At 32.6% G+C, this 9,322-nt stretch overlaps 1 long non-coding RNA gene across 1 annotated transcript; it reads right to left on the bottom strand.

The window, feature by feature from the left end:
* Positions 1–355: 355 nt before the first annotated feature.
* Positions 356–713, bottom strand: LOC109588773 (uncharacterized). Its single transcript, XR_002188351.1, has 2 exons — positions 674–713; positions 356–629 (listed from the first exon to the last, which is right to left on the bottom strand). It is a non-coding gene; the product is annotated as an uncharacterized LOC109588773 (long non-coding RNA).
* Positions 714–9,322: the final 8,609 nt, after the last annotated feature.

The following is a 9,322-nucleotide window of genomic DNA, read 5'->3' as shown; positions in this document are numbered from 1 at the left end:
TAGCAGTTTGTATGCACAAATAGAGCCTAACAAATGTATGTTAAACTGTTTAAAGGTCTAGAAAAACCAAAGCTTTCTTCACCACTTATGGCCATGTGCCACCATTTACTGTGTGTGCGGGTGGAGCATGGCTTAATTGAGCCACACCTTCATTGCAGCCACACCTTTACATTGCTGCAGCTAGCTAGCTTTACAAGTGGGTGTGTATAGTTATCACTGGTTAAGGTTTCTTTGGTTATTTGATGTGGTATAAGTAAAAGACAAACATAAAATAATAAAGTTGTTAATCTTTTGCTTTTAGACTTGAGAGAGGTTTAAGATATAAAAAGTATACATGTTTCATTTTCATTACTTCATTGAATTAAACTTTTATCTAATCTAGAACCTTGAAGTGCAACTTCTGCATGCATTGAAGAAGAAACATGCCGCACTAACATCTTGCCCGATAAATTGTTTTTTATTTTCTCTTTTACATAATAAAAAAAATATAATAAGTCAAAACATAATAGTGCAATTATGTATGTATACAAATATCAATTCTTTCTCTGACCCACTGACTTTACTGAATTCCTGTATAATAACTATAAGTCATTATACTATGCACACAGTTATGAAGTCTTTACTTTAAACTGAGACAGTTTCTATTATTAAAAACACAAATAGCTCAACCTACATAAATGTTGTGGCGAGGGTCTGCACTTAAGTGCTCTCGTTATGATCCTTAATCTGTTCACTATGAAATGACTTTTTAATAATTTTTATGTGGCTTTTTTTTATGGTATTCTCACTATTTCTTAGTAAAGCTACAGTACACATGAAAAGAGTGATGGTTGGATAAGCTATATGTATAATGTATATATTGCTCCGACTTTTGGTTATCTTATTCAGTTACTATGTAAGGGTTGACACATCAAGTTTACATATTGTAGATAGTGTTGAGGATATTATTTAACCACTTTTGACAGATTAGATCTACATGTTATTACTGTATGTACATGTGTATTATTTATTGTGTATTCATTGTTTGTGTAAACAGGAACTTTCTAGATTATTCTCTTAGTCTCTTGATCTTGTGTTTGTATCCTTCTTCTAGAACATTCTGGACATCTTGCTAGTATATATAAGCACGCACATTTCTCTCTCTCTTGTTGTTCTTTCCTATTATTATTATTCTCCTCATTATTATTGGTTAAGTGTTGCTTAGTTATCAAGATCGATTAATTAAATCTTAACAGATAGTAAGTGTCTTTACTCTCAACAGGCTCAATGTTATAGTTCTTTGTTTATTGTGTACGAAGTATTTGTTTGTAGTTTAAATCACTGAAGTGAAGTGATGTTATTTTTTTCAATATAACTTATGTAAGATAAATGTATTATCATTATGTAGCAAATTGAATTACGTCTACTTGTACCATCATAGTAGGAATAATTATGGTGACCAGTTTGGCTAAGCAGCTAGCTAAAAAGTGGCAACCTTATCTTTATATTACTCCTTCAGCAGTCTTGGTTCTAGTATGGAACTATCTCATGTATTCTTATTACATATTAGGGAGTCGTTTTACTGGTGAATTTCTTAGTGAAGTTGCTCCTGCCACTTGGTATAAGTATGGTTTAGTCATTATATATTTTTTTGGTTACTTCTTTTTCCCTTTTCTTGGTCTGTTAGCTGATGTATGGATTGGAAGATACAAAGCTATACTGATTGGTATAGTATTGTGTTTTATAGCATGGATCATAATAGGAATTAGATTTATTGTTGAAGTTACTTTGTCTCTAAAGCAGTGTTATGGATAATTTTTAGCTTTGCTTATATAATGAATTTTTGTGGTGTATCCAGTTTCACTGCTAACATTATTCAGTATAACATTGATCAACTTGTTGGAGCCACAGCTGATGAACTCAATTCTGTCATATACTGGCATATACTATTTAAACCACTTGTTTTATTCCTTTTTTACCTTCTTCAATGCTTATTTTATAGTAGTAAGTATTGTATTATGATCACGTTCATAGCATCAGGTGTATCTGTATCTCTTGTACTGGTGTCTCATTCATTCTTCAAACACAAACTGGAGAACATATCACTGATCATGAATCCCATCAAACTGATAGAGTATTGTGTTATGCCAGGAAGCACAAATATCCTGAGAATCGTAGTGCTCTGACCTACTGGGAGGAAGAGGCTCCTTCAAGACTAGACCTGGGTAAGGATAAATATGGTGGACCATTCACAGAGGAAGAGGTAGAAGATGTGAAGACAGTATTTTGTATGCTACCATTATTTATTGGTTTCACTGCAATTATTCTCAGTGATGACTATTATTGGTCTGCTGTTAATGGCTTTACATTACCAACTTGCTTTGCAGTAACAGGCACTCATTATTTTTTGTTCAGTCATTCTAATGTTAGTTTATTTATTCTTTATCAGAGTTTGTTTCTACAAGTATATTCCCAGTATGCTGACTAGAATGGGTGTTGGTATCTTCCTTGCTTTCATTGTTACAGTTTCTAACTGATCACATTTGTCTTTGAGAGGTCTCATCCTGACTTAAACAGCTTTAGTAAATTACTCTTTATTCCACAAACTATCCAAAGTCTCTCTTTTATTCTTGTGTATCCAGTATCACTGGAGTTTACAGTAGCTCAGTCTCCAGTACACATGAGAGGAGTGATGGTTGGATTGTGGTATGCTACTTCTTATGGGCTTAGTTTTCTTATTAAAATTATCGCCAAGTTTCCATTTAATTGTGAGAGTCAATACATATGTGCTAGTTTCTATTATTATATAACAAAGAGTGTACTAGTGCTTATCATACTGATAGTATTTGTGATACTGGCTAAACGTTACAAGTATCATGTGAGAGAGAATGAAGTTAATATTGTTCAGATAGTTGATGATCATTATCAGAGATATTTAAATCAAAGGGAACAATTTGGTAGTGACATTGACAGTTTCTCCTACAGTATGTAATAATAAAGACTATCAATGGTACATGTAAATAATGTGTCTCTTTACTTTCTATAGTTTCAATGTTTTGTAATCCTTTGTTCATTATGTATAGCATTTGCTTATAGTTTAGTTCAATACAATAAAGAGATGTTACCTTTTCATTTTCAATGTGCAGTAATTAAAGTAAATTATTTTGACTATACATGCATCTATAGAACTATTCAACTTTTGATTGCGTGTAATATGATAGCTTAAGTTATGGTGACTTCTTTTGCGATACACTTAGCTAAAAAGGGGCAACCACTTTTTCGTATTGCTCCTTCAGCAGTCTTGGTTCTGGTATGGAACTGTCTCATGAATTCTTATTACATAATAGCAAGTCGTTTCACTGGTGGATTTATAGATCAAGTTGCTCCTGCCACTTGGTATAAGTATGGTTTAGTCATTATATTTTTCCTTGGATATTTCTGCTTTCCTTTATTTGGTCTGTTAGCTGATGTATGGATTGGAAGATACAAAGCTATACTGATTGGTATAGTATTGTGTTTTATATCATGGATTATAATAGGAATTGCTTTTTTTATTGAAAGTTACTTTCCTCACTCTAAAGCAGTGCTATGGAGTTTTTTCACTTTTGCTTATATTGTATATTATTTTGGTTTTTCCAGTTTTTCTGCTAACATTATTCAGTATAACATTGATCAACTTGTTGGAGCTTCAGCTGATGAACTAAATTTTGTCATATACTGGCATATACTATCTGAACCACTTGTTTTATTCCTCTTTTACCTTCTTCAATGCTTATTTTATAGTAGTAAGTATTTTATGATGATCACTTTCATAGCATCAGGTGTATCTGTATCTCTTGTACTGGTGTCTCATTCATTCTTGAAACACAAACTGGAGAACATATCACTGATCAAGAATCCCATCAAACTGATAGTTAGAGTATTGTGTTATGCCAGGAAGCACAAGTATCCTGAGAATCGTAGTGCACTGACCTACTGGGAGGAAGAGGCTCCTTCAAGACTAGACCTGGGTAAGGATAAATATGGTGGACCATTCACAGAGGAAGAGGTAGAAGATGTAAAGACAGTATTTCGTATGCTACCATTATTCATTGCTTTTAGTGTAAGTATTCTATGTAATGACAACTATTGGTCTGCTGATAAGAGTTTTACATTACAAACTTGCTTAGCAGTAACAGACTCTCAGTATTATTTATGCTCAGTCATTCTAACATTACTTTATTTATTCTTTATCAGAGTTTGTTTCTACAAGTATATTCCCAGTATGCTGACTAGAATGAGTGTTGGTATCTTCCTTGCTTTCATTGTTACAGTTTCTAAAGTGATCATATTTGTCATTGAGAGGTCTCATCCTGACATAAACAATTTTGGTAAACTGCTCTTTATTCCACAAGCAATCCAGGCAATTTCTTATGTTCTTGTGTATCCAGTATCACTGGAGTTTACAGTAGCTCAGTCTCCAGTACACATGAGAGGAGTGATGGTTGGATTGTGGTTTGTCACTTCTGCAATTGGCTATGTCGTTAGCATTACTTTTAAGCTTCCATTTAATTGTGAGAATCCATACATATGTGCTAGTTCCTACTATTATATAACAAAGAGTGTACTAGTTCTTATCATACTGATAGTGTTTGTGATACTGGCTAAACGTTACAAGTATCGTGTGAGAGAGAATGAAGTTAATATTGTTCAGATAGTTGATGATCATTATCAGAGATACATAAATCAAAGGGAACAATTTGGTAGTGACACTGACAGTGACTCCTCTAGTGATTGACAGTATGTACTAATAAAGAGATACTCTAATAGTTTCAATGTTATTAACCAATTTTTATTGTAGAGTTTGTTTATAGTGTTATTCAATTAGAGTGAAGTGATGTTTTCTTTTCAGTTTTATAATTTTTATAATAAACACATCAATGATTGTGCATATCAATCAAAGTAATCTACTTTGAAATACCTATGTTTTGAACATGAATTATACCTGCATGAATTGTTAGTAATTATGGTGACCTATTTTTCTACGCAAATAGGAAATGATTCATATTACTCCTTTAGCAGTCTTGGTTTTAGTATGCTTTGTATTATTATTACATTCTGTGATTTGATCTACTGGTGGGTTTTCTACTAAAGTTGCTCCTACCACTTGGTATAGTCATTATGGGCCAGGCTTCTACAATATAACAGAGACAGAATTAGTACATTTATACGAACTGTTTGCAATAATTTATTGATAGTTCAGGTGAATATTTAATCCTGCATGCTCACATATTATGTTAGGTAGCTTGAAGTTTGGATCACTCATTATGATCCTTAATCTGTTCACTATGAAATGACTTTTTAATAATCTTTATGTGGCTTTTTTTTAATGGTATTCTCACTATTTCTTAGTAAAGCTACAGTACACATGAAAAGAGTGATGGTTGGATAAGCTATATGTATAATGTATATATTGCTCCGACTTTTGGTTATCTTATTCAGTTACTATGTAAGGGTTGACACATCAAGTTTACATATTGTAGATAGTGTTGAGGATATTATTTAACCACTTTTGACAGATTAGATCTACATGTTATTACTGTATGTACATGTGTATTATTTATTGTGTATTCATTGTTTGTGTAAACAGGAACTTTCTAGATTATTCTCTTAGTCTCTTGATCTTGTGTTTGTATCCTTCTTCTAGAACATTCTGGACATCTTGCTAGTATATATAAGCACGCACATTTCTCTCTCTCTTGTTGTTCTTTCCTATTATTATTATTCTCCTCATTATTATTGGTTAAGTGTTGCTTAGTTATCAAGATCGATTAATTAAATCTTAACAGATAGTAAGTGTCTTTACTCTCAACAGGCTCAATGTTATAGTTCTTTGTTTATTGTGTACGAAGTATTTGTTTGTAGTTTAAATCACTGAAGTGAAGTGATGTTATTTTTTCAATATAACTTATGTAAGATAAATGTATTATCATTATGTAGCAAATTGAATTACGTCTACTTGTACCATCATAGTAGGAATAATTATGGTGACCAGTTTGGCTAAGCAGCTAGCTAGAAAGTGGCAACCTTATCTTTATATTACTCCTTCAGCAGTCTTGGTTCTAGTATGGAACTATCTCATGTATTCTTATTACATATTAGGGAGTCGTTTTACTGGTGAATTTCTTAGTGAAGTTGCTCCTGCCACTTGGTATAAGTATGGTTTAGTCATTATGTATTTTTGTTACTTTTTTGTTCAGTCATTCTAATGTTAGTATATTTATTCTTTATCAGAGTTTGTTTCTACAAGTATATTCCCAGTATGCTGACTAGGATGAGTGTTGGTATTTTCCTTGCTTTTACTGTTACAGTTTCTAAAGTGATTATATTTCTCTTTGAGAGGTCTCATCCTGACTTAAACAACTTTAGTAAATTACTCTTTATTCCACAAACTTTCCAAAGTCTTTCTTTTATATTATTGTATCCAGTATCACTGGAGTTTACAGTAGCTCAGTCTCCAGTACACATGAGAGGAGTGATGGTTGGATTGGGGTATCCTGCTTCTTATGGACTTAGTTTTCTTATTAAAATTATTGCCAAGTTTCCATTTGATTGTGAAAGTCAATACATATGTACTAGTTTCTATTATTATATAACAAAGAGTGTACTAATTCTTATCATACTGATAGTGTTTGCGATACTGGCTAACCGTTACAAGTATCGTGTGAGAGAGAACAAATTTAATATTGTTCAGATAGTTGATGATCATTATCAGAGATATTTAAATCAAAGGGAACAATTTGGTGGTGACATTGACAGTTTCTCCTACAGTTTGTACTAATAAGGACTGTCAATAGTAAATAATGTGTCTCTGTACTTTCTATAGTTTCAATGTTTTGTAATCCTTTGTTCATTATGTATAGCATTTGCTTATAGTTTAGTTCAATACAATGAAGAGATGTTACCTTTTCATTTTCAATGTGTAGTAATTAAAAGTAAATTATTTTGACTATACATGCATCTATCAAATTTGTTCGACTTTTGATTGTGTGTAGTATAATTATGGTGACTTCTTTTGCAACACAGCTAGCTAAAAAGTGGCAACTACTTTTTCGTATTACTCCTTCAGCAGTCTTGGTTCTAATATGGAACTTCCTCATGAATTCTTATTATACCTTATTGAGTCGTTTCACTGGTGGATTTGTAGATCAAGTTGCTCCTGCCACTTGGTATAAGTATGGTTTAGTCATTATATTTTACTTTGGTTATTTCTTCTTTCCTTTATTTGGTCTGTTAGCTGATGTATGGATTGGAAGATACAAAGCTATACTGATTGGTATAGTATTGTGTTTTATATCATGGATTATAATAGGAGTTGGATTTATTGTTGAAAAATACATTGTCTCTGAAGTAATGCTATGGATTGCTTTTAGTTTTGTTTTTATTATTAATTTTTGTGGCTTTTCCAGTTTCTCTGCTAACATTATTCAGTATAACATTGATCAACTTGTTGGAGCTTCAGCTGATGAACTCAATTCTGTCATATACTGGCATATACTATCTGAAACACTTGTTTTATTCCTATTTTACCTTCTTCAATGCTTATTTTACAGTAGTGAGTCTTTTAATATTATCACTTTCATAGCATCAGGTGTGTCTGTATCTCTTGTACTGGTGTCTCATTCATTCTTGAAACACAAACTGGAGAACATATCACTGATCAAGAATCCCATCAAACTGATAGTTAGAGTATTGTGTTATGCCAGGAAGCACAAGTATCCTGAGAATCGTAGTGCTCTGACCTACTGGGAGGAAGAGGCTCCTTCAAGACTAGAGCTGGGTAAGGATAAATATGGTGGACCATTCACAGAGGAAGAGGTAGAAGATGTGAAGACAGTATTTCGTATGCTACCATTATTGATTGGTTTTGTTACAGTTAATCTGAGTATTGACACCTACTGGTCTGCTGATAAGAGTTTTAAATTGCAAACTTGCTTAGCAGTAACAGGTTCTCTGTATTATTTATGCTCAGCCATTCTAATGTTACTTTATTTATTCTTTATCAGAGTTTGTTTCTACAAGTATATTCCCAGTATGCTAACTAGAATGAGTATTGGTATCTTCCTTGCTTTCTTTGCTACAGTATCTAAAGTGATCATATTTGTCATTGAGGGGTCTCATTCTGAGATATACCACTATAGTAAACTGCTCTTTATTCCACAAGCTATCCATGCATTTTGTTATTTTCTTGTGTATCCAGTATCACTGGAGTTTACAGTAGCTCAGTCTCCAGTACACATGAGAGGAGTGATGGTTGGATTGTGGTTTGTCACTTCTGGAATTAGCTATATTGTTAATATTACTTTTAAGTTTCCATTTGATTGTGAGAGTCAATACATATGTACTAGTTTCTATTATTATAAAACAAAGAGTGTACTAGTTCTTATCATACTGATAGTGTTTGTGATACTGGCTAAACGCTACAAGTATCGTGTGAGAGAGAATGAAGTTAATATTGTTCAGATAGTTGATGATCATTATCAGAGATACATGGAACAAGAGGAACAATATATCAGGGATAGAGATGATGATATTGAATATTCAGTTGATTAAACTTAACATACTAGTTAATGTAATACTTGTGTGGTATTGAATATTACACTATTTTTGTAATTAATTTTATGCATATTGGTGTACAATCCAGTTGCATTTACTTTAGGAGAATTTCTGCAGTATTGAAGCTATTAGAGTTTATGTATATTTATATTAGCTATGTTTCTTCTAATCTTATTATGCTTTAAGTTTTATGGTCATTACATAACTTTTCTTTATTTCAATTTTATATTCTAAAGTGGCTCAGTTTTCAGTAGACATCTGTTGGATTGTGCAGTGGTCAGGAATAAAATTACCCCGAAAGTGCAAAATTTGATTTTTAACTCATGCCTCGTTTGTTCAAAATGTAGTTTAACTAATTGTCTCCTTTAAATTTGTCAGCAAATACAACTACATGTAATAATAAAGGGAAAGGCTCAGTTGATTGATCTCCTCTGTGAAATGTCTTCCAAATTGCTATCTCCATCTTGTGTTTGCGCTGCATAATGACTAAAGAGTAGTCTCGCGAGACTAACTAAAGAGTATAGTCTCGTTGGCTACTGAGCTATGATATTGATAAGACAGACCATAGATTATACATACGTGGACAGACTGATTGCCAACACCACGTGACCATTTTGCTCCCATGCTTTGTCATTATGACACTATATAATAAATTCAAAATGTTGTTAGGTCAATCTGCTTTTTTACCAAGCAATTAAAACTACACTTGTGTATAAACAAAAAACATTAAAAATGGAAAAGTAGTAGG

Source organism: Amphimedon queenslandica, unplaced genomic scaffold (assembly GCF_000090795.2).
Source record: "Amphimedon queenslandica unplaced genomic scaffold, v1.1 AMPQUscaffold_11869, whole genome shotgun sequence".
NCBI classification, from domain to species: Eukaryota; Metazoa; Porifera; class Demospongiae; order Haplosclerida; family Niphatidae; genus Amphimedon; species Amphimedon queenslandica.
Note: the sequence above shows the minus strand (reverse complement) of the source record. Positions and strands in the feature narration are given on the sequence as shown.